Source organism: Triticum aestivum, chromosome 7D (genome assembly GCF_018294505.1).
Source record: "Triticum aestivum cultivar Chinese Spring chromosome 7D, IWGSC CS RefSeq v2.1, whole genome shotgun sequence".
NCBI lineage: Eukaryota > Viridiplantae > Streptophyta > Magnoliopsida > Poales > Poaceae > Triticum > Triticum aestivum.
Window position 1 is genome coordinate 63,302,620 of NC_057814.1, and position 26,815 is coordinate 63,329,434.

The following is a 26,815-nucleotide window of genomic DNA, read 5'->3' on the forward strand; positions in this document are numbered from 1 at the left end:
GGCCCCGAGTGGGAGGGTTGCTCACCACTCGGTAGGAATTTTTCAAACTTAGGCGAGTACTGGACTACAGCTAAGCCCCCGAGTGGGAGGGTTGCTCACCACTCGGTGGGATTTTTCACACTTAGGCGAGTACTGGACTGCAGCTAAGCCCCCGAGTGGGAGGGTTGCTCACCACTCGGTGGGATTTTTCACAGTTAGGCGAGTACTGGACTGCAGCTAAGCCCCCGAGTGGGAGGGTTGCTCACCACTCGGTAGGATTTTTTCAAACATAGGAGAGTACTGGACTGCAGCTAAGCCCCCGAGTGGGAGGCTTGCTCACCACTCGGTAGGATTTTTTACACATAGGTGAGTACTGGACTGCAGCTAAGCCCCCGAGTGGGAGGGTTGCTCGCCACTAGGTGGGATTTTTCACACTTAGGCGAGTACTGGACTGCATCTAAGCGCCCGAGTGGGAGGGTTGCTCACCACTCGGTAGGATTTTTTCAAACTTAGGCGAGTACTGGACCGCAGCTAAGCCCCCGAGTGAGAGGCTTGCTCACCACTCGGTAGGATTTTTTACACATAGGTGAGTACTGGACTGCAGCTAAGCCCCCGAGTGGAAGGGTTGCTCGCCACTCGGTGGGATTTTTCACACTTAGGCGAGTACTGGACTGCAGCTAAGCCCCTTTGTGGGAGGGTTGCTCACAACTCGGTAGGATTTTTTCAAACATAGGCGAGTACTGGACCGCAGCTAAGCCCCGAGTGGGAGGGTTGCTCACCACTCAGTGGGATTTTTCACACTTAGGCGAGTACTGGACTGCAGCTAAGCCCCCGAGTGGGAGGGTTGCTCACCACTCGGTGGGATTTTTCACACTTAGGCGAGTACTGGACTGCAGCTAAGCCCCCGAGTGAGACGCTTGCTCACCACTCGGTAGGATTTTTCACACTTAGGTGAGACTGGACTGTAGCTAAGCCCCCGAGTGGGAGGGTTGCTCGCCACTCGGTGGGATTTTTCACACTTAGGCGAGTACCGGACTGCAGCTAAGCCCCCGAGTGGGAGGGTTGCTCACCACTCGATGGGATTTTTCACACTTAGGGGAGTACTGGACTGCAGCTAAGCCACCGAGTGAGAGGCTTGCTCACCACTCGGTAGGATTTTTTACACTTAGGCGAGTACTGGACTGCAGCTAAGCCCCCGAGTGGGAGGGTTGCTCGCCACTCGGTGGGATTTTTCACACTTAGGCGAGTACTAGACTGCAGCTAAGCCCCCGAGTGGGAGGGTTGCTCGCCACTCGGTGGGATTTTTCACACTTAGGCGAGTACTGGACTGCAGCTAAGCCCCCGAGTGAGAGGCTTGCTCACCACTCGGTTGGATTGTTTTCAAACACAGGCGAAACAGATTCGCGGCTAAGCCCCCGAGTGAGAGGCTTGCTCATCACTCAGTAGGATTTTTCAAACTTAGGCGAAACGGATTCATGGCAAAGTCACCCACTGGGGGATTTCATACGCAAACAAAAGTAACAACAACCATTAAGGAAGATTGTAAAGCTCTTGTCTTTGATAAACAAACTACAAAGGTATTTCTTATTACATCTCATCCGAATGAGTATTCAAGTATAAAAGGGGCGGAGCAGCTCCGCGCTCCAAGCCCGTGGCTCGTCTTTCTGATGCTCGACATTGTAAAGATGGTATGCTCCATTGTGGAGAACTCTGGTGACAATGAAGGGACCTTCCCAAGCAGGGGCGAGCTTGTGTGGTTTCTGCTGATCCACTCAAAGAACCAAGTCTCCCTCTTGAAAGGCTCGGCCCCTCACGTTTCTGGCGTGGAATCGACGCAAGTCTTGCTGATAAATGGTCGACCGGATTAAGGCCATTTCTCTTTCCTCCTCTAGGAGATCGACTGCGTGTTGCCGGGCCTGTTCTGCTTCATCTTCAGAGAAGAGCTTGACTCGGGGTGCATTGTGAAGCAAGTCACTCGGTAGAACAACTTCAACTCCATAAACCAAAAGGAACGGAGTTCGGCCAGTCGACCGATTGGGAGTTGTCCTCAATCCCCAAAGAACTGATGGAAGTTCATCGACCCAGGCGTCTGCTGCGTGCTTGAGATCACGCATTAGACGGGGTTTCAATCCTTTGAGATCAAGCCATTTGCTCTTTCTGCTTGTCCATTCAACTGCGGGTGGGCGACTGAAGCATAGTCGACTCGTGTGCCTTGGGAAGCACAGAAGGCTCTGAATTAATCAGAATCAAAGTTCGACCCGTTGTCAGTGATGATGCTATGCGGAACTCCAAATCTGAATGTCAATTCTCGGATGAAACTGACGGCAGTACTGGCCTGAAGATTCTTGATAGGCTTGGCTTCAATCCATATGGTAAACTTGTCGACTGCTACAAGCACATGAGTGAAGCCGCTCCTACCAGTCCTCAGGGGTCCAACCATATCCAATCCCCAAACAGCAAAGGGCCAGACGAGTGGAATAGTCTTCAGGGCTGACGCAGGCTTGTGGGACATATTGGAGTAAAATTGGCAGCCTTCACATTTGTCAACTATATCTTTCGTCATTTCATTTTCTCGTGGCCAATAAAATCCAGCTCGGCATGCTTTGGCCACAATGGTCCCAGAGGACGCATGGTGACCACATGTCCCCGAGTGGATGTCGTTGAGGATCATTCGACTTTCTTCTGATGTTATGCATTTCTGGCTGACTCCAGTTACGCTTTCCCTGAACAGATGTCCTTTTATCATAGTGAAGGCTTTGGATCGACGGACGATCTGTCGAGCCTCTTCTTCATCCTCTGGGAGTTCCTTCCTAAGGATATACGCAATGTATGGCACTGTCCAGTCGGGAGTGATGACCAAAACCTCAATGATCAGGTCGACCACGGCTGGGACTTCGACTTCAGTCAGATCTGTGGCACTCTTAGGCTGCGGGGGCTCTTCAGTGAAAGGATCTTCTTAAACTGAAGGTGTATGAATGTGTTCTAAAAACATGTTGCTGGGAATGGCTTCTCTCTTGGAACCTATCTTTGCCAAATCATTGGCTGCTTGATTTTTTAGTCGGGGTATATGATGGAGCTCTAACCCCTCAAACTTTTTTTCCAACTTCCCCACCGCATTGCAATAACCAGTCATAGCTGGGCTTCTGACGTCCCACTCCTTCATAACTTGATTGACTACCAAATCTGAGTCGCCGTAGACCATGAGGCGACGGACGCCGAGTGAGATGGCCATACGTAACCCATACAAAAGTGCTTCATATTCCGCTTCGTTATTGGAGGAATCAAACTGAATCTAGAGAACATATGTGAGCTTGTCTCCTCGGGGGGATACTAGTACACGCCAGCACCGGAACCATTCAGCATCTTGGAACCATCAAAGAACATGGTCCGGTGCTCCGAGTGGATTTGAGTCGGCAGTTGCTCTTCGATCCACTCGGCGAGGAAATCTGCTATTGCCTGGGACTTGATAGCTTTCTTTGCCTCAAACTTAATATCCAAGGGAAGGAGTTCAATCGCCCACTTCGCCACTCGACCAGTTGCATCTCTGTTGTTCAGAATCTCTGATAATGGAGCGTCGCTGACGACTGTAATGGAGTGGTCAGAGAAATAATGTGCAACCTTCTTCGTGGTCATATAAATCCCATAAACAAGCTTCTGATAATGTGGATATCTTTGCTTTGATGGGGTCAAAACTTCAGAAACATAATATACTGGGCGCTGAACTTTATACGCTTTTCCTTCCTCTTCCCGTTTGACCGTAAGTACTGTACTGACAACTTGTCCAGTGGCTGCAATGTAAAGCAGTAATGGCTCTTTGCTGATTGGGGAAGCAAGCACCGGCTGGGTGGAAAGCAGGGCTTTGAGCTCTGCCAATGCTGCATCAGCTTCAGGAGTCCACTCGACCGTATCAGACATCTTCATTAGTCGGTAAAGAGCCAATGCCTTTTCACCGAGGCGAGAAATGAATCGACTAAAGGCGGCCAAACAACCTGTAAACTTCTGGACATCGTGCACACGCACAGGGCGCTTCATTCGGAGAATGGCCCCAACTTTCTCTGGGTTAGCATCGATCCCTCGTTCGGAAACGAGGAAACCGAGTAATTTTCCGTCCGGAACTCCGAATGTGCCCTTTGATGGATTAAGCTTGATGTCATACCTTCTGAGGTTGGCAAAAGTTTCAGCAAGGTCAGCCAACAGGTCGGAACCTTTACGTGACTTGACCACAATGTCATCCATGTATGCTTCCACATTCCGACTGATTTGAGTGAGTAAACACTTCTGAATCATCCTCATGAATGTGGCTCCAGAATTCTTCAGACCGAATGGCATGGTGACATAACAGAAGCACCCGAATGGATTGATGAAAGCTGTTTTCATCTCATCGGGTCCATACAGTCGGATCTGATGATACCCGGAATAAGCGTCCAAAAAGGACAAGCGCTCACACCTTGCAGTCGAGTCGACAATTTGATCGATGCGGGGGAGAGGAAAGTGATCTGTCGGGCAGGCCCGATTGATATGTTTGAAGACCATGACAACATTGGCTAACCACTCGGAGTGGTAAATCTCTCGGATAAACTCAGCTGCTAAGAGTCGAGCCACTTCTTCACCGATTGCTTTTTTCTTCTGCACGGCGGACCGTCGAAGGTGTTCTTTGAACGGTTTCACTTTTGGGTCGACTCGCAAACGGTGCTCAGCCAGCCCCCTGGGAACACCTGGCATGTCAGAAGGTTTCCAGGCAAAGATGTCCTAGTTCTCATGGAGGAACTGGATGAGCGCTTCTTCCTATTTGGAGTCGAGTGTTGTCGAGATGTGAGTCGGAGCAGCATTGGGATGGTCGGGTGAATATGAATCGGCTTCGTTTCACCAGACGACTGACATGCCGAATCCGTGGGAGGCTTCTTTGCTCGCAACAAATCACTCGGATCTACGTTTTTTCGATACTCCTGTAATTCCACAACTGCCATTTGTGCATCGGCGATCTTCGAGCCCTTCTGGAAGCACTCTTCTGCCTTCTTCCGATTGCCAGTGATGGTAATCACTCCTTTAGGACCAGGCATCTTCAATTTAAGGTAAACGTAACATGGTCGGCCATGAAACGTGCATAAGCCAGCCTGCCCAGAATAGCATGATAAGCAGTCTGGAAATCGACGACTTCAAACGTCAACCTTTCTTTGCGGTAATTCTTGGAATCACCGAAAACCACATGTAGGGCGATCTGGCCGAGTGACTCAGCCTTCTTGCCAGGAATAACCCCATGGAAACTCATATTGCTTTCACTGAGTCTAGACATCGGGATGCCCATCCCTTTCAAGGTCTCCGCATACAGTATATTCAGGCCACTGCCACCATCCATCAGAACCTTAGTCAACCGAGTGCCTTTGACGACTGGGTCGACCACCAATGCTTGCCTCCCAGGGGTGGCTATGTGTGTCGGGTGATCAGACTGGTCGAATGTAATGGCAGTCTGGGACCACTTCAAATAACTGGGCATCGCTGGAGCGACCATGTTCACTTCTCTGTTGATGACTTTCAGTCGACTCTTGCTCTCAAAATCAGCAAAAATCATCAGAGTGGAATTGACGTGGGGGTAAGCATCATGTCCTCTTCTTTATCCTCAACTTTGTCCGATTCTTTCTCCTTTTCTTTGGGCTGTTTCTCTCGGAACTGCTGGATTAGGAGCTGACATTGTCGAGTGGTGTGTTTCGGGTAAATGAGATTACCCTCCTCATCTTTTTTGATGTGAATGTGGCATGGTGAATCCAACACATCATTTCCATCTTGATCTTTTACTTTCTTGGCGTTCCATGGCCCTTTGGGCTTCCCCTTGAACTTTCCTTGAGTTACTGCTAAGGTTTCTCCAGGAGCGGCTGGCTCGGCTTTGCGCTTCTGCTTCCGACTGGAGTTCCCTCCCCCGGTTTCGTGGGCGACTGTTTTGTGCTTGCCACTCCGTAGCCGATCCTCCTCTTCACCATTAGCATACTTGGTGGCAATTTCCATCATTTGACTCAGAGACATATCTCCGGTCCGACCGAACTTCAAATTCAGTTCTCGATACTTGACGCCTTCCTTGAAGGCACAAACTGCTTGGTGATCAGACACATTCTCCACCGTGTGGTGCAACGTGATCCACCTCTGGATATAATCTCTCAAAGTTTCATTCGACTTCTGCACACAAGACTGTAGCTCAGTTAGCCCCGCTGGTCGTTTGCATGTACCCTCAAATGTTCTGACAAACACTCGGGCAAGCTCTTCCCAATTGTAAATACTGCCAGGTGCTAACTGATTCAACCACGCTCTGGCCGAACCCTCTAACATCAGAGGCAGGTGCTTCATGGCCACTTCGTCATTGCCACCACCAATCTGCATAGCCACTCGGTAGTCCTCCAGCCAAGTGTCAGGCTTGGACTCACTAGTGAATTTGCTGACTCGAGTCGCCAACCTAAAATTGGGAGGAATCACTGCTGCTATGATGGCTCTGCTGAAATACTCGGGACCCGAAACATGCACCCTGCTACCGGTCGGGTAATCTCTATCGTGGCCATCTCTGTGTGCTCTATTCCTGTCAACCAAACCTTGAACGAGGATGGATCTCGCGTCAAAGCCTGGCTCCCGGGGGTCGACTGGAATCCTTCGCCCACCACTGTGAGGGCGCCTGTCATCGTGTTGCCGAGGTGCATATGACCCACTCCTTGGGGGAGGCGTGGGCACGCGGCGACGATCATCGTGGTCGAGTCGGTGATCAAACTGCTCACAGTTTCTGTACAGATCTCGTCCGTCTCCACGTCCCTCACGCCTCGGGGGCGATCTTGGACTGTGAGCCGACTGGACTGTGTCTGCTACCACGGATCTGCTATGGATCCTATTCCGCGACTGAGATACTGCTATGTTTTGTTCTCCTGCTGCCCGGAGTAAAGCCCTGATCTGCATCAAACCTCTGCCAACTTCTGACTGGGAGGGCTGGATCGACTCTGCTATTTGGGCTGCAGCTGTGAGATTCTGAATCGGAGTTCGGTATACCTGAGTAGGAGGCAGAAAAAGTTGTCGTCGACTAGACTCAGGAATCCGCTGCCGAGCACGCTCGTCGAGTGCGTGCTGGAGATACTCCAGTCGAGTGGCTCAGTCAGGTTGGCTAGGCACACCTCCTCCAAGGCCCGGGCCTCGGGGGTTTCTCCAATGATAGGAGTGTGAAGTGCATCCATGTTGCGGCGGCGAAGCTCTTCCCTCTACTGAGAAGAGAGGGGCTCGGGGCGGTACTCCTCGTGGGCACGCGACGGATCGCCTCCGCCGTCGCCACCATCCTCGCCGGGGGATGCCAGGAGGACTGCGCGGTCCGTTGACCATCAGGACTTCCGCCGCGGGGTCAGTGCTGTTGCACTCGGACGCAGTCTCAACGGAGCCAGTCGAACAGGCCGTAGAGAGTTTCGTCGGGCTCGATTGCCGCGACTTGGGGTTGGCCGATTTGCGAGCCACCGCATGCCTCACCCACCGCTGGAGCCTCGACCGACCGGAACGCTTGTGCCGGCGGGTAGCAGGGAGTGAAGACACCACCGGAGCCGACCGATACTGAGTCGACGGCTGCCGCAGGAGGATGCCGCAGACGCACGCGCGAAAGTGCGTTGCCCCGCGGACGGGGAGCGCCTCAACATCGAGTGGAGCTTCTTGGAGCCAAGCGGAGTCGTCGGCGACGAACACGAGCGCGCCGAAACGGATCTCGCGGCCCTCGGCCAATCCTTCGCCTGAAACCATGCTGATGGGGATCGGAAAAATCGAACTTCTCCAACAAGTCGCTAAGACACCAGCCCCACGGTGGGCGCCAACTGTCGTGGTTCTATGTCTGACAGTAGAATGGGGGGTAGGGATGTAGAGGCAAGATCTTAGCTATGGAGAAGTTTTACGCAAGAGTTTTACGAGTTCAGGCCCTTCTCGGAGGAAGTAACAGCCCTACGTCTCGGAGCCCGGAGGCGGTCGACTGGATTATAAGCGTGTGTGTGTTACAGGGGGTGCAAACCTTTGTCTCAGAGGAGGGTGGTGGCTTATATAGAGTGTGCCAGGACCCCAGCTCCCGTCCGTTACACAGGATTCAATGTACATAAAGTGAGAGCGTTACAGGTAACGTCAATAATAAAGTGATATAAATGATCATTAAGTCTATGAGTAAACGTCCGACCGTTGCTGTGCAGAGTGGCTTTAGGTCTTCTGCACGTCGAGTGGTTGAGTGGTCGAGTGACCTATATAAGGAGAGATCTCCGAGTGAATGGTAGGTCGAGTGGATTGCACTCGACACCTTTTTTGAGCCCTCTCTATTTCCTCTTGAACTTCTTTGCTTCTAGGACAAGGACCTTAGGTAGTACGTATAGGTGAGGCCTATCGCCCTACCCTAGGTCTATGTCCTCATCAGCGCCCACATGTTGGCCTAAGATTCCTTATTCTTTCTTTTTTGGAGAGCCCGGCCTTTTTTTAGGATCTTTTGAGAGCCCGGCCTGAGAGTCATAATTGACCTGTTTGGCATTGCGTTACTACTCGGCCCATATTCAATGACACCTCACTGGCCCAAACAAGTGTACATCATCGAAAAGACACTGAGCTCAAATTATATAACTTGAAAAAAGGAGATACACTCTAAACACTGGAGAATGGTGATGCCCTCATTTAGCCAACCAGTAGTTCGAGACAATAAACAGTTCGAAACAACGATATATACAACATTCAAACACTGACTAGTGACTACTACTGACATAAACAACAAGACATGATAGTTCATAAGAAGTGTTGCTACACCACCAAAATGCACCCATCTGCAGCGCTCAGACTCTCGTGATCCAGACGGGAATGACATTCTAAACAGAGGCAACTATTACATAATAAGAGTGAGATAGACGAGGATGACCAAATGACAAGGAATATACACTACAAAAGAAAGAACTACCCATCCAGAATAAGCGGCAAAGACAACAAAGTCAGTCGAAGAGATGATCCAACACCATCATAATTTGCAGCCCTGCCTCAGCGACCAATGATCCGGAGACACCAGTACTCCACTCTTTCGATGCAACAGCCCAATTGAGACATCCAAGGATCCAAGTTAATCCGGATGCCTTTGTCATTCTCACCTTCTTTTGGCTGCAGGCTGTATCATTGACAATCAGGGGAGTTTGCTCCCGAACTCATAGGGCTCGTCGTGTAGACACAGTTTTCCATAGCAAACAGAGCCTCTCTGCCATCAAGGTCCTTGCCAATGGTGACCTCCTGGTTAATTGGATAATTGAGTCCGAGAAACAGAGAGTGTGAACCAAGGCTGTTTAATCGCCTCCAACTAAAAAATCCCGAAGGCCCCAATAAGCTGGTATCCTGCTCATAGACGTAACAGCCACTGTCCGGATACTCACGTATTTCACGGTGCTTGTATACAGTGGGGTTTTTGCAATATAACTTTTCCGGCTCATGTGTCCGAATGATCATTAGTCCTTTGCCGTCGTCTGGTCGAGCGAGGAACCAGTTATGCTTCCCTGTTTTTGGCAAAGGTGGTGTGATTACAAAGGGCAGTAACTGTAGGGACACCGCATCATATCAAAAAGGACAGACATTGTTAATGTAAGATCAGCATTGCTCAGAGTATGAGTAGGATAATGCAAGGAACAACATTGATATGTCCCTGTTGGAACTGGGAGGAAAATACAGGGAAATGTATACTAGGTTCGATAATATAGAAGTGCCATGCATGGTTATTCTCATGTTATCTCGAAATCGATTCTTCACAGGAAACTACCATGTCATGCATGTTATGTAATCATGTTCTGTCCTCACAAAAAAATTCTTCAAGGTAACTAACAGACCATGCATTGTTATATACTCGTGTTCTGTGGGCAAATTTTTTGTTAGGATATTATTCTAGCCATTGATTACTGAAGGACAAATAAAAGTATGTACACATGGTAAGCATTATAGGATTTCACTACTTCCAAATATAGCGTTCTCCATATGCACATTTATTCCCTAATGTATGGTTAGATGAAACCAACAGTGTGGTGCATGTTTCTACATCTTGAAAATGAGGAAACTAACATGGCATTTGATACACACTCATATTTAGTAGTAGTATATAGATTACTGTAAAATAAGGAGAATATCCATATATTCCTAACCATTTGATTATTTAGGGGTACAAATTGGCTGTAATGACATGATCACACTCACATGAATTAACTCATTCAAAATATAGCTGATTTACGGCGTCTCTAATACATTGCCATAGTTCTACTCAAATTCTGCTCAAACAGGGATATGCCAATCATCACAAAAAGTTCAAACAGTGTCATGGCATCATCATTAACATGAGACGGAAACAACTTACACGCGCCGTCCCAGCAATACGTGGTGCCATCTACTTTGACGATCGCGTAGATGATTCCATTGTGTTCAATAGCATCACAGAAGTGTGTATCAGCTTTGACGTGATCCACTTCGAGCTGAGTTGTCTCCAACTAAAGAAGGAACCGGCGTAAAGATAGGCGAGTCCGCGGTCGAACAAGGCAATTAGCTTGAAGTCTGCGTAATTCGCATGTCGTGTGGGCACTTGGCAGATTACAATCTTCTGCAAAACAAGGTCAGTCCAAGTGACGTGGTAATCTAGGTGACTAGGACCGCGATGGTAAAACTCTATATAATCCAATGGAGGAAGGATAATCTCATGGGAGGTCTCGAAGTTCACTGTGACGCCCGGATAGTTAAGCTACAGTAATTCCTGCTAATGATGCCATGTCACCACGGTTACTGTTGTCGATCTCGCGATGGTTCAAAATCGATACAAATTTAAATTTAAAATAGAGGCAAAAAATAAAAGTTTTCAAATAAAGAAAACTAAACTAAAAACTAATATGTTCAAAATTTAGAAGATAAATCATGGCTGACTGTGGTGGAAAAACCACATTTTGATAAAATGTTTAGATGCAAGAAATTAATTAAAACAGGGGCTAAACAATTACTTAAATGCTTTTAAAAAATAAACTATTAAAACCCCTTTTATTTTGAAGAGCTAAATTAATAGTGGCAAAGGCACAATTTGTAACACTAAGTTTGGTGCCACTTTTGTATTTTATTAAATCTAAATTAAATAGAAACTATAATAAATCGAAAAGGATATATAAAAAAACAAACAAACCCCCTGGCCCACTGGGCCACGGCCCAGCAGGCCATCGGGCCGCCAGGCAGGCCCAACCGGCCAACCCCACTCCTCTCCCTATCCCCTCACACTCCCGTACCCCGAACCCCCCACCGACACCCCACCCCCCCCGAAATATCCTCCCTCTTCCCTCGGGATCGGGGCGAACCGCACCGTCGCCCCTCGTCACCACCTCGACCCAGCGCCCCCTCTCCTTCGGCGCGGCGCTGCCCGACCTGAAGCCGCTCGTCGTCCCGGCCCCTTCGCTCGCGCTGTCGCCGGATCGCCGGCGCCACCTCGCCCCGACGTCGCCCCGCTGCCTCGTCCTCATCACTGCGCCGTCCTCGACCTCCTCCTCAACCGCGGCTCCTCCGAGCCTCGCCGGCGTTCCCCTGCAACGGGGGTGAGCCGCCGTCCGTCCTCCTCTTCCCCCCTGCGTGCCTCGTCCATGCGCGGCCTCCCGCCTCGCGCCCGCGCGCTGACCCGTCGCTCACCGCGCCGCCCCCCCTGCTCCGCTGCTGCGGCCTCACCGGCCGCGTGCCCTCCACCGCGCGACCACGCTTACCCGCTCACCCTGCCTCGGCCGCGCCCGTGGTTGTGTCCAGCCGCGCCGTGGCCTCGCTGTCGTGTCCTTCCGCCGCCGTGGCTCGCATCCGCCTCCCTCGCCGCCCCTGCTTCACTCCCCGTCCGCCCTTAGGCCGCGCCCGTCTCCAGCCGTCGCCGCCTCCTGCCACGGCCCTCTGGTGCCGCCCCCCTCCACTCAGCCACGCCGGCCCCGAGCGCGACGGCCGCATCCCGCTCGCCCGGCCTGGCCGCGCCTCCTACCTCCCACTCCCCGCCTAACCGTCTGCGCCGCCGCGACCTTAGGCCCGCCCACACGGGGGCCGCACGCACTAGCCGTTGCCGGCAACCGCTGCCGGCTCCGGTCCCCGTGGCCCTGGGGCCCCCTCCGCGTCTGGTGCTGGCGCTCGTCGCCGACGCCTTCTCTGTGCAAGAGCGCACAGCCAGAGACGCTTGGCCGTGTGCCACGGGCCAATGGGGCTCGTTCCCTGAAAAGGAAAAGAGACAAAAACAAAAGAGCAAGAAAAAGATTTGGTAAAAAAAAAGCTATTAATAAATAAAATAAATAAATAAATTTAATTAACTAACTTAATAAATACTGTTTAATCAACCTAATCACCTTATTGAACTAACTAGTTTTGTTTAGGTAAATTGAGTCAATGACAATCGGGCCCCACCGTCAGTTTGACCGGTCAACGGTCAGAGTTGACCGCTGACGTCATGCTGACATCACGCTGACGCAATAAATGAATTTTCCAGTTAAACGAATTTAGTAATTCTAGAAATTAATTAAAATCGTTGAAAATTATTATAAAATAATCCGTAGCTCGGATGGAAAAACTTTGTACATGAAAGTTGCTCACAACGACGAGGCGAATCCGGATACGCAGCCCGTTCGTCCGCCACACATCCCTAACCTATCGAACTCGCAACTTTCCCCCTCTGATTCATCTGTCCAAAAACGCGAAACACCGGGAATACTTTCCCGGATGTTTCCTCCATTCACCGGTATCGCCTACTACTGCGTTAGGTCACCCCTAGCGCTGCGTATTGCCATGTTATGCTTTGTGTTGCTTTGATTGCTCTATTATTTATTGTGTTCCCCCACCGTTACTTCTTTCCGGTAGACCCCGAGACTGCCGGCGACCCCCAGTACGACTACGGTGTTGACGACCCCTCCTTCTCGGCGAGCTTCCAGGCAAGCCCCCCCCCCCCCCTTGAGCACCAGATATCGCCTATTCTTGTCTATACTGCTTGCATTAGAGTAGTGTAGCATGTTACTTCTTTCGGTTAATCCTATACTAATGCATAGCCTGTCATTGTTGCTACAATTGTTACCCTTACCTGCTATCCTACTGCTTAGTATATGATGCTAGTGTTCCATCGGTGGCCCTACACTCTTGTCCGTCTGCCATGCTATACTACTGGGCCGTGATCACTTCGGGAGGTGATCACGGGTATATACTATATACTTTATATACATGATACATGTGGTGACTAAAGTCGGGTCGGCTCGAGGAGTACCCGCAAGTGATTTTGATGAGGGGGCTGAAAGGACAGGTGGCTCCACCCCGGTAGAAGTGGGCCTGGGTTCCTGACGGCCCCCGACTATTACTTTGTGGCGGAGCGACAGGGCAGGTTGAGACCACCTAGGAGAGAGGTGGGCCTGGCCCTGGTCGGCGTTCACGGATACTTAACACTCTTAACGAGATCTTGGTATTTGATCTGAGTCTGGCCATTTGGTCTATACGCACTAACCAACTACGCGGGAACAGTTATCGGCACTCGACGTCGTGGTATCAGCCGAAGCTCTTCTTGACGTCAGCGACGGAGCGGCGCGCGCCGGATTGGACTGGAACGCCTGCTAGGCTAGGTCTGCTTCCGGCCGCATACGCAACGTGCAGGTGTGCAATGGGCGATGGGCCCAGACCCCTGCGCGCATAGGATTTAGACCGGCGTGTTGACCTCTCTGTTGAGTCTAGGTGGGGCTGCGACGTGTTGATCTTCCGCGGCCGGGCATGACCCAGAAAAGTGTGTCCGGCCAAATGGGATCAAGCGTGTTGGGTTATGTGCTGCACCCCTGCAGGGAAGTTTATCTATTCGAATAGCCGTGTCCCTCGCTAAAAGGACGACCCGGAGTTGTACCTTGACCTTATCACAACTAGGACTGGATACTTAATAAAGCACACCCTTCCAAGTGCCAGATACAACCCCGTGATCGCTCTCTAACAGGATTATGCTATACGATGCTACTTGGTGAACTTACCATCTACTCTCTCCTACATGCTGCAAGATGGAGGTGGCCAGAAGCGTAGTCTTCGACAGGATTAACTATCCCCCTCTTATTCTGGCATTCTGCAGTTCAGTCCACTGATATGGCCCTTTACACATATACCCATGCATATGTAGTGTAGCTCCTTGCTTGCGAGTACTTTGGATGAGTACTCACGGTTGCTTTCCCCCCTCTTTTCCCCTTTCTATACCGGATTGTGGCAACCAGATGCTGGAGTCCAGGAGCTAGAGATCCCGAGGATGATTCTACGTGGAGTTTGGCTTCGAGGAGTAGTTAGGAGGTCCCAGGCAGGAGGCCTCGCCTTTTCGATCGTTGCTACTTTTGTGCTAGCCTTCTTAAGGCAAACTTGTTTAACTTATGTTTGTACTCATATATTGTTGCTTCTGCTGACTCGTCTATGATCGAGCACTTGTATTCGAGCCCTCGAGGCCCTTGGCTTGTATTATGATGCTTGTATGACTTATTTATGTTTTAGAGTTGTGTTGTGATATCTTCCCGTGAGTCCCTGATCTTGATCGTACACATTTGCGTGCATGATTAGTGTACGGTCAAATCGGGGGCGTCACAAGTTGGTATCGGAGCCGACTGCCTGTAGGAATTCCCTTTCCACACTCCTTGGCCGCAGTCGAGTCTAGACATTGGAAAAACTTTTACTAACATGGCTGTGTGTCTTACGGGCCCACGTCGCCATTGGGTTGTACTAGGATCTTTTACTCCTTGTCTATACTCTGGGACTCTGATCTCTCTTCTATTCGGGTTAAGTGAATTTTGCTAAATCTAACATTAGGATCTCGTTATCACTTTCACCCGGAGAGCCCCTTACTACTGATGATCGTCTGCTGCACGTGAAGACCCTGAAGATACTCTCCGCTGATAACCCGAGAACTTGTGTTCATCGCTTTTGGAATTCCCTTCCATCGATAAAGTCCTATGGATAAGCACGTATACTCGCCATTCATACAATGTTTCCCAGTTGATCTTGTTACTACAAGATACCCCGAAATTCTCTCTCTTGTTCCGAGAATCCTTTGAGCTTACTGCCTTGCTGTTCTTTGTCACCTGAATACCCCTACGGATAATTCTCGCACTTAGCGAGTATCCGCTGATCCCCAGTTGATTCAAGTATTTCACAAAAGTGTTCAAAATACCAATTCGATCTTCTGAAAATCCCCAGGAGCCTTTTTGCTCTTGAAATTCTTGCTTACTTGCATTATGATTAATCTTAAGTCTCGTAATCTTATTGGCATCTCTTGTCATTATCATTTTGAGTCCGTTGATTCAATTTGTTGCGAATGCTCGCAATCCTCAATCAGAGCCTAGAATTCATCCTTCCGGCTCAGACGTCATTTGAAACTTGAACTAGTTATCGACCAATCAAATTGCCGTCGATTGTACCCCTAAGTTTATTCAACTTATCCGTTCTTAATCAGAGCATTGGCTTCTGATCCCTTGATTTGGAAATGATAATTCCTTTGCATTTGAGCTTTGAATTACTCAGTTGTTTTTATAGTTTGATGCCCTTTCGTTCCTTCTTCCTCTCATAGAGTACCGATACTCGCATCAGCTCCGTTGTAGACCACAAGACCCCTTGTTGGGTTATTTTCCGACAGTGTCCTTCACATTCAATAACCTTGTGATCATTTCCATGGATATATTATTCCTTTGGTAATTTGTATCCTCTGCTTGATAACCATACTCTACTTTTGAGCTGGTGATTTTACTCTTGAAGTTTGAGGTATATGTTTCTAAGATGCCCCGATGGATTGAACCTATACCTTCCCTAAAAACCGTATGAACCCGAAGGTTTTCACAAGCCATACCCTTCTGGTATTTTACCAAATGATTTTCTACCATACAACTTCATCGAATGCGAGAAGTGAATGAAAGGTTATGCATTGGAGAAGTGGGAGTCGACCTTGAACTTTGTGTTCATGCCCATGGACACGATGTAGATCTTATCATTTAAAGCTTCTCTTAAATTAAATATCCCCTGGGTATAAGTTCATCTTATATCTGGGATCTGGCCTTTTTCAATCGTGGTTCTGACCATGTTCTCCTTTAAATACCATTCCTCGTGCAAGTTTAAGCACTTGTCCTCTGCAGAGCAATACCCCTGTCCAACCTCTACTTTGGTCTGTCATCGAGTAATACCCCCCTGGTATCTCAAGAATTCCAAGGAACTACTTAACTTCTTATGAGTTCTTCATCAACTACTATTCTTGCCGATTCCATTTTTCCAACGGGTTCTGAGTTGTTAGAACCCCTCAAGGACACCGATAAGTGAATCAATTCCGCACTCCGATTCAATAACTCTAAATAATTTTTGTTGCTTAGGAGTGTCGTAATCCTTCAAGTCATTCCTAGCCTGCTCGGCTATGTCATTATCGTGCCGATTTTAACTGTGCTACCTGGACCTTCCCAGCGCACAAATTTCGACAGTGAGCTAACCTTGCGTCGATCTTCCTCGTCATATCACTTCTCCTTGAACAACAAACTTGATTTCGAGTTTGTATCCTACCCGTGGTTCCAATAACCTTTCGCTTTCATCATTCCTTAGACTTGATGTCATCGTCGATCAATTACATCTTCTTGAAAACCTCTCGACAAATTTGTTGTGATCATTGTCAGCAATTTGACTTCTTCCAAGTTGTGTGTCGAAATTCAGGATGAGAAGTACCATCCTTGCCCCTCGATGAATTGTGTTATCATCGACGACATTCTTGCCTCCCCCCAACACAAACTTGTTCATATTTTGTGTTGTATCTTGATTTCCCTGCTATCTAGCTTATGATATGTTCTACCTTGGAGTATTACCATCTTTTATGTCAAGAATGTCCTGAGCATTACTCCACCTCTTAAGAATTCTTGGTACAGTGATACCTCTCACCATCACCATTCTTCCTTGGTCCCTGTGTTGTTTTTAACCGGGATACGAATATACTAACGAGGCTGCTTGAGTTTTTTACTTCTAGCAACCCTATTGTTTTGAAGTTAACGAACGACAGTTCGTTCTTAGACTGTTGGTTATTAAATCGTCACTCTAACATTGATCTTCTTGCCTAAGGTCATATTTCGGGCACACTTTTCAACTAATGATTGATGGTGTATGTTTTCCTCGAGCATACGACATTATATCATTTGAATTGACAAGTGTCATTTTCTTGTTCACATTATTGGGGAAATCCATCCATTTGGAATTCTCGATGAATTGTCGCTGAGCCCATCAACCACCTCCTCATCCTCTCCTTGGTTTAATTATGAACTATTGTTTCAGGAAACCGCTCCCATAGTTCATTCCCCGAGAATCTTACGATGTCTTCTCGTCAATTTGTGTCGCACCTTTTTCTTCTCAGGCATCCTGAGTCTGAGGTATCCTAACCCCAATCAGATCTGAATCTTGGTCGGATATGATGGTTGGAACATTTTCCAAGAGTCATAATGTTGGTTCTTATTTGACTCGGTAAGGTGATGTCATGCCTAGCACACCTGGCCGGAGGACCTGTTATTATAGTTTCCTTTTTAGCAAGGTTAACCTTTCTTCCATGAGGAAATCGTAAGACTTATTTTATAAGTTGTTCCTGATGGATCCTTTGTGTATCCTTAGCCTGATCATACCTAATGACCATGTCAATGCTATCTCGAAGCATGTCTGTGTTACTCCGATCTTCAATAAAAACATTTGAAGCACAATGCTAAATGTTTCTTGCCCAATTATCCAAACACCGCTGTATGGGTAATGTCATGAAATTTCCCTCCCCTTACCTAAAGGATTTTCTACATTATATCCTGTCGTGGATATCATGTTCTGCTTGCCCTTGGGAAGGATATACCCCTGAAAGGCATGTTTAAACACATTTTCCTTTCCATTGTTCTGTTTAATTTGATAATCATATTTTCCTTTCCATTGTTTGGTTTAACCTTTCTGGTGATCATTATGATCTAAGCAGTACTAATTCCCTGCTTGTGCAAACACCTCGGTGTACAACTCTGTCAGTAAGACCCTATTACTATTGTTGGTGACATTCCGGTAACCACCGATGGATGAGAACTTTGCCTATTGGTCCGCCTCGTTCAACGAGCAGGAAAATGGTTCTCTTCGTCCCTCGTCCTTGGTACCGACAATGTTGCTGACATATAACTGACAGGCTACCCTCTGACATGCCTTGCTATCATGATCGTGCAAGATGTCACCGCCCTTCCTACTTTTAACCCACATGGTGGGCCCATAACCCACAGTTCCACAGGATCGAAACCTGACTCTCCTATACACCCTGTTGTCGAAGTTATTCCTCGAGCTTGACTTCGTATGTGATTCACGGGCCACCTGCCTAGTGATCTATTCTGGTACCAGACGCAATACTTTCCCATTTGCTCTGAACCCCTGTCACATCTCGTATCAAGCAACGAACGGTTGTCTATGCGCTTGAAACTTCTTTTCTGCACCTTCTTACTTGCTCTCGATAATGTCTTAACTTTCAATTCGAGGGTTACCTCCCGCCACCTTCCCTGATGTTATCTACTAGATAAGCAAATATTGTAGCGGCCCGTTTATCCGTAATGCCCCTTATCCTTCCGTAAGTATGATGGAGTTCCCGAAGAAAGGACGACGATTTCATCATGATGCATTGGAATAAAGAATTGAAGACATCAACAAAAGGATTAACTTCTTCGAGAAGATCCGTCAGAATATCATAACCAGAACTTTCCCCCTTACTCCCCTCTTAAATCTCGGGACGAGATTTCTTGTAGTGGAGGAGAATTGTGACGCCCGGATAGTTAAGCTACAGTAATTCCTGCTAATGATGCCACGTCACCACGGTTACTGTTGTCGATCTCGCGATGGTTCAAAATCGATACAAATTTAAATTTAAAATAGAGGCAAACAATAAAAGTTTTCAAATAAAGAAAACTAAACTAAAAACTGAAAACTAAAATGTTCAAAATTTAGAATATAAATCATGGCTGATTGTGGTGGAAAAACCACATTTTGATAAAATGTTTCGATGCAAGAAATTAATTAAAACAGGGGCTAAACAATTACTTAAAGGCTTTAAAAAAAATAAACTATTACAAACCCTTTTATTTTGAAGAGCTAAATTAATAGTGGCAAAGGCACAATTTGTAACACTAAGTTAGGTGCCACTTTTGTATTTTATTAAATCTAAATTAAATAGAAACTATAATAAATCGAAAAGGATATATAAAAAAATAAACAAACCCCCTGGCCCACTGGGCCACGGCCCAGCAGGCCATCGGGCCGCCAGGCAGGCCCAACCGGCCAACCCCACTCCTCTCCCTATCCCCTCACACTCCCGTACCCCGACCCCCCACCGACACCCGACCCCCCCCCCCCCGAAATATCCTCCCTCTCCCTCTGATCCAATCGGGATCGGGACGCACCGCACCGTCGCCCCTCGCCACCACCTCGACCCTGCGCCCCCTCTCCTTCCGCGCGGCGCTGCCCGACCCGAAGCCGCTCGTCGTCCCGGCCCATTCGCACGCGCCGTCGCCGGATCGCCGGCGCCACCTCGCCCCGACGTCGCGCCGCTGCCTCGTCCTCATCACTGCGCCGTCCTCGACCTCTCCTCAACCGCGGCTCCTCCAAGCCTCGCCGGCGTTCCCCTCCAACGGGGGTGAGCCACCGTCCGTCCTCCTCTTCCCCCCTGCGTGCCTCGTCCATGCGCGGCCTCCCGCCTCGCGCCCGCGCGCTGACCCGTCGCTCCCCGCGCCGGCCCCCTGCTCCGCTGCTGCGGCCTCACCGGCCGCGTGGCCCCCACCGCGCGACCAAGATCACCCGCTCACCCCGCCTCGGCCGCGCCCGTGGCTGCGTCCAGCCGCACCGTGGCCTCGCCATCGTGTCCTTCCCCCGCCGTGGCTCGCATCCGCCCGCTCGCCGCCCCTGCTTCACTCCCCGTCCGCCCTTACACCGCGCCCGTCTCCAGCCGTCGCCACCTCCTGCCACGGCCCTCTGGTGCCGCCCCCCTCCACTCAGCCACGCCGACCCCGAGCGCGACGGCCGCATCCCGCTCGCCCGGCCTGGCCGCGCCTCCTACCTCCCACTCACCGCCTAACATTCTGCACCGCCGCGACCTTGGGCCCGCCCACACGGGGGCCGCACGCGCTAGCCGCTGCCGGCAACCGCTGCCGGCTCCGGTCGCCGTGGCCCTGGGGCCCCCTCCGCGCCTGGTGCTGGCGCTCGTCGCCGACGCCTTCTCTGTGCAAGAGCGCACAGCCAGAGACGCTTGGCCATGTGCCACTGGCCAATGGGGCCCGTTCCCTGAAAAGGAAAAGAGACAAAAACAAAAGAGAAAGAAAAGATTTGGTAAAAAATAGCTATTAATAAATAAAATAAATAAATAAATTTAATTAATTAACTTAATAAATACTGTTTAATCAACCTAATCACCTTATTGAACTAACTAGTTCTGTTTAGGTAAATTGAGTCAATGACAATCGGGCCCCACCGTCAGTTTGACCGGTCAACGGTCATAGCTGACCGCAGACGTCATGCTGACATCACGCTGACGCAATAAATGAATTTTCCAATTAAACGAATTTAGTAATTCTAGAAATTAACTAGAATCGTTGAAAATTATTATAAAATAATCCGTAGCTCGGATGGAAAAACTTTGTACATGAAAGTTGCTCAGAACGACGAGACGAATCCGGATAGGCAGCCCGTTTGTCCGCCACACATCCCTAACCTATCGAACTCGCAAGTTTCCCCCTCCGACTCATTTGTCCGAAAACGCGAAACACCGGGAATACTTTCCCGGATGTTTCCCCCCTTCACCGGTATCGCCTACTACTGCGTTAGGTCACCCCTAGCGCTGCGTATTGCCATGTTATGCTTTGTGTTGCTTTGATTGCTCTATTATTTATTGTGTTCCCCCTCCGTTACTTCTTTCCGGTAGACCCGGAGACTGCCGGCGACCCCCAGTACGACTACGGTGTTGACGACCCCTCCTTCTCGGCTGAGCTTCCAGGCAAGCCCCCCCTCTTGATCACCAGATATCGCCTATTCTTGTCTATACTGCTTGCATTAGACAAGTGTAGCATGTTACTGCTTTCGGTTAATCCTATACTGATGCATAGCCTGTCATTGTTGCTACAGTTGTTACCCTTACCTGCTATCCTACTGCTGAGTATATGATGCTAGTGTTCCATCAGTGGCCCTACACTCTTGTCCGTCTGCCATGCTATACCACTAGGCCGTGATCACTTCGGGAGGTGATCACGGGTATATACTATATACTTTATATACATGATACATGTGGTGACTAAAGTCGGGTCGGCTCGAGGAGTACCCGCAAGTGATTCTGATGAGGGGGCTGAAAGAACAGGTGGCTCCACCCCGGTAGAGGTGGGCCTGGGTTCCTGACGGCCCCCGACTATTACTTTGTAGCGGAGCGACAGGGCAGGTTGAGACCACCTAGGACAGAGGTGGGCCTGGCCCTGGTCGGCGTTCGCGGATACTTAACACGCTCAACGACATCTTGGTATTTGATCTGAGTCTGGCCATTTGGTCTATACGCACTAACCAACTACGCGGGAACAGTTATGGGCACTCGACGTCGTGGTATCAGCCGAAGCTCTTCTTGACGTCAGCGACAGAGTGGCGCGTGCCGGATTGGACTGGAACGCTTGCTAGGCTAGGTCTGCTTCCGGCCGCGTACGCAACATGCAGGGGTGCAATGGGCGACGGGCCCAGACCCCTGCGCGCATAGGATTTAGACCGGCGTGTTGACCTCTCTGTTGAGCCTAGGTGGGGCTGCGACGTGTTGATCTTCCGCGGCAGGGTATGACCCAGAAAAGTGTGTCCAGCCAAATGGGATCAAGCGTCTTGGGTTATGTGGTGCACCCCTGCTGGGAAGTTTATCTATTCGAATAGCGTGTCCCTCGGTAAAAGGACGACCAGGAGTTGTACCTTGACCTTATGACAACTAGAACTGGATACTTAATAAAACACACCCTTCCAAGTGCCAGATACAACCCGGTGATCGCTCTCTAACAGGGCGACGAGGAGGGGATCGCCGGGTAGGATTATGCTATACGATGCTACTTGGTGAACTTACCATCTACTCTCTCCTACATGCTGCAAGATGTAGGTGGCCAGAAGCGTAGTCTTCGACAGGATTAGCTATCCCCCCTCTTATTCTGGCATTCTGCAGTTCAGTCCACTGATATGGCCCTTTACACATATACCCATGCATATGTAGTGTAGCTCCTTGCTTGCGAGTACTTTGGATGAGTACTCACGGTTGCTTTCCCCCCTCTTTTCCCCTTTCTATACCGGATTGTGGCAACCAGATGCTGGAGTCCAGGAGCTAGAGATCCCGAGGATGATTCTACATGGAGTTGGGCTTCGAGGAGTAGTTAGGAGGTCCCAGGCAGGAGGCCTTGCCTTTTCGATCGTTGCTACCTTTGTGCTAGCCTTCTTAAGGCAAACTTGTTTAACTTATGTCTGTACTCAGATATTGTTGCTTCTGCTGACTCGTCTATGATCGAGCACTTGTATTCGAGCCCTCGAGGCCCCTGGCTTGTATTATGATGCTTGTATGACTTATTTATGTTTTAGAGTTGTGTTGTGATATCTTCCCCTGAGTCCCTGATCTTGATCGTACACATTTGCGTGCATGATTAGTGTACGGTCAAATCGGGGGCGTCACATTCACGAGCACCAACTTTTTACCGTCTTCTCTGAAGGCACCCATCCAGTGGGAGTTCATGTCGACCTAGTACATACCTGCCAAGATGTTTCGGGTGATGGTGATCAGATCGAAGTCGAGGGAAATGATGTACGGCGACCCACTACATACCTGCAAAGAAGTTTCGGCTAATGGAGATCGGATTGAAGTCGAGGGGCATCATGTATGCCTCCGTATCATGGTGAGCCAATCTCGCAAGACCAGATAGCAGCAAGCAGGGTGTCTTGAAAAGCTTTGGCCTCGCTTCGATGATGGCCGTGTGCATGCCCCTGGAGCATGCAGCCAGCCGCAGGGCGCGCAACATATCCATACACGAACAACAGAGGTCGAGGACGTCACTGGGGAGATTGCTCCAATCGCGGCTCATATGGATCCTGCGCGGTTCGCGTTCGGCCATGGTGGAGTTTGGAAGGTGGCGTTTTGGGGGCTTGATTTACGGGGGAGAAGGCTGTCGGTGCTGGAGCGGCTAGCGAGGGAATAGTGGTACTGGGGTAGGCGAGCGAGGCGAGGGTATGCTGGGGCACAGTGAGATAATGAAGAGTGACCTCAGGATCTCCGGCGAGACGGAGATGGAGATGGAGTGGTGCTAGGGGAGAGGGAGATGAGGTGAGGCATGCTATACAGCGGCGGTGACAGTGACTCCACAGTGCACAAGGTGAGGCTGACTTTGGTAACCCGGACACGCCGCCTGGACTGGTGTCACCTCGGGCGCAGGGTCTTGTCACTTCACTCTGAGGACTAGATGAATAATAGTATTTTGACCTTCAAGTGTACCACAGTTGTACTACTGCTACTAGTAGGAGTAGTAGGAACATGAGTACACTCCCGTGCTAGCATGCCTCTGGGTTCACTTCATCGTCCAGCTATCATCCATATTGCGAGCAGAACCAAATTCTCGTGCATGCGGAAGCGCGAAGAAGGACTTTTCTTTTTTGAGGATAACCGCATAATCCTTTACCGTAGTAGGAACATGAGTAGTACTCCCTCCGGTCCTCTTTTGTCTGCGCATAACTTTTTTCAGTATTTCTCTAATTAGTCTGCGTATATACCCTTTTGCATGCGCCCATTTCCCTCCATGCCCCGCATTCACAACATTAATTAGCGTACGCTTGAGCAGCTGCAGCCAGACTCCAGCCAATAAACTGCAGCATGCAAGTGGGCCATTCTGTGCACATGGGAGAGAGAAAAGGCAACCGAAGAGCCCGTCCAATCCATTGCATGCAGCAGTCAAACCATCGCAGCTCTCCTCATGCATACGCATAACTTCTCCCATTTACTTCTCCATCGGGAACCGACTTAACTTGGCTTTTTCACTACTCCTTGATCTTCATTTGCATCCAAACCACACTGGATTCACATTGTTTTAGCCTCTTCACATCCTCCTGGAGTAATTCTGAAGCCCCTATAAATAATCATCTTCTTCAGTTAGACTAGCCATTTAATCCTAATTCTCCAAAACATAGCCCTCCGGTCCAGCGGTTCCAAATGGCGAAAGAGATCGAGATGCAGGTTTTTAGCGTCCAACATGTCCTCGTCGAAGGCTCGTTGAGCATAGTTGCCACAGTCACCGACCACCCAAGGGTTGTTCGGAAATGGATCAACAATGTATCCAACTCCCTCCAAAAGGTGGAGATGAATGTCATCGGTCTCGACGCAGAGTACACGGAGCGTGCCACTGGGAAGATCCAACGCGCTGCTGTCCTTCAGCTGTTTCTAGAAGATGATGTTTTGGTGTACCACATCATACACGCGCCCTCCATACTAGGTGAGCTTCATGATTTCTTGTCTCAGGAGGACATATACTTCTGTGGGGCAGCCATCGCAGGGGAGAAACAGAAGTTGGAGCCGTAGAACCTTGATTTGAAAAGCATCGCTGACCTACAAACCAAAATAAAATTCCTGTAGAAGATTGTGATAAACCGACACCATCCCTATTCGACGTAGCAAATTTTCTGCTAGGAACAAATCTTCAGAAGGGTGTTGAGACGCTGGCACTAAGGTCGTCTGGATGGGAGAATTATCCCTTGACGTACGAGCGGATAAAATATGCTGCCCGTGTGAGTTTCGAGATAGCTGCAAGGTCTAGAGAGCTTGTTGCGAAGCCGTCTCCCACAGAAAATGAGAACAAGAAGAAGAAGAAGAAGAAGAAGAAGAAGAAGAAGAAGAAGAAGAAGAAGAAGAAGAAGAAGAAGAAGAAGAAGAAGAAGAAGAAGAAGAAGAAGAAGAAGAAGAAGAAGAAGAAGATGTTGCACCAGCAGCAGGGCATTATGGATGGATGAACTATTTCCTCTCTTGTAAAAAAATATTCCCTCTCTATGTATATTGATATAGATGGACTATTTCGATGGTGTGCGTGTCTTTGGAACAAGTAGTAGCGTGGGTCCACTTGACTATAAGGAACTATTTATCCGCCTAGCTTTCTCTACTACTCCTTCCAGTGATCAGTATGCAATGCATGTGTCCGTAGACATGACAGCTTGTCCATGGAAGTTCAACTACGGCGACCATCACGTTTCATCCACTGCCACTCGTGATTCCCACGACGCCGCTCCAACCCACGGCAACACGTCCCCCGACGTGCGCCTCACCCCTCTCGGCCGCATAGCACCTCTGCCTTTGTGTGCATGACATGTGGGCCACCTTAAATGCGGCGAGCATCAAGTTTCTACCACAGTCACACGCGATTCCCACGACGCTGCACGAACCCATGACACCACACGTCCCCCGACCTGCGCCTCACCCCTCTCGGCCCCGCTGCCCCTCTAAATTTGAATTTGAAACTTATAAAATGAAAAGATTCAAAACAAATAAATCGGGAGAGAGGGAGTATATCGTAGGATGTGTCCCATATGAAACAAGTCCCCTGGTTTGTCACCGCGAAGATGCAGTTAGAAAGGAGCACATCGTCTTCGTACTCGTACGGCAACAAATCGGCCGCAGACAGCATGGTCTACCTTTGACCGCCATGTGCAAGGTTCGTGTTATCTTACTCAATCTCACAGTGGTTCTATCGTACCAATTCATGCGGTGTCCCGTTGCATGGATGATCCCAATGTTGGACAAAGGTTCTACGGGAACGGTGTCACCGCTGTAAATATTGTGCAAATTGATGTTGGTACCCTCCCGTACATATGCAAGCCAATCTCTACTCGCACCGAGCCTAACCTGTGAAACAGTGGGCAGGGGGAGAATTAGGAAATGGACATGGAAGTAGTCTTTAGAATGCATTTACTACGTGATCAAACTCATCTTACCTGCTCATCGGAGGAAATCCGAGTGCCCCTCAACGTCGGCATCTCAAGGGGCGTCAACTTGTAACTACGGCCACGCCGCGCTGGAGAGACCCCCAAGGAAACATCCTCGTGCGTTTCACGGAACATCAAGATGCATTTGTATGAGTAGTTTATCTTGTGAGAGAAAAGGATGAACGAGGGAAGGCCTCTAGAGATAGAGATAGACACTACTACTACCAATGTGCTGGCCCGTGCGTTGCAATGGATCCAAAGTAGTAGAATAATCCTTGTTCACGTGCTTGAAATATAAACACTCTAGTTTTGATATACATGTGTCAGCAGACATGACAGCTTGTCCATGGAAGTTGAACCACGACGACCATCACGTTTCTTGTTTCTACCACTGCCACACCCACACGCGATTCCCACGACGCCGCTCCAACCCTACCTACAAGCACGACGTCCCCCGACATGGACATGGATCCTCTGACGTGGCTATCACTCTCTTACCCTGCCTTTCCTTTGCTGACTGGTGGGACCCACACTTGCGGGTCCCACATGTCAGTGATATAATGGTAGGATTGTTCACGTCAGGGGATCCTCATCCCCCCGACGTGCGCCTCATCCCTCTCGGCCCCACCGCTCCTCTGTCTTTGTGTGTATGACATGCGGGCCAGCTGAACTGCGGCGACCATCAACTTTCTACCACAGCCACACCCGATTGGACGCGGTTTGCCTGTTCCGCTGCTGTGCTCCGATCCGTACTCCCGCACCATCGAATTTTCATCCAGCGGCTGTGACACATTTCGTCCCGGGCATCAACCCTCAGCTGGAGTACTTCTAGACTACATGTAGTACCCGCCGGTGTGGCCATCTACGT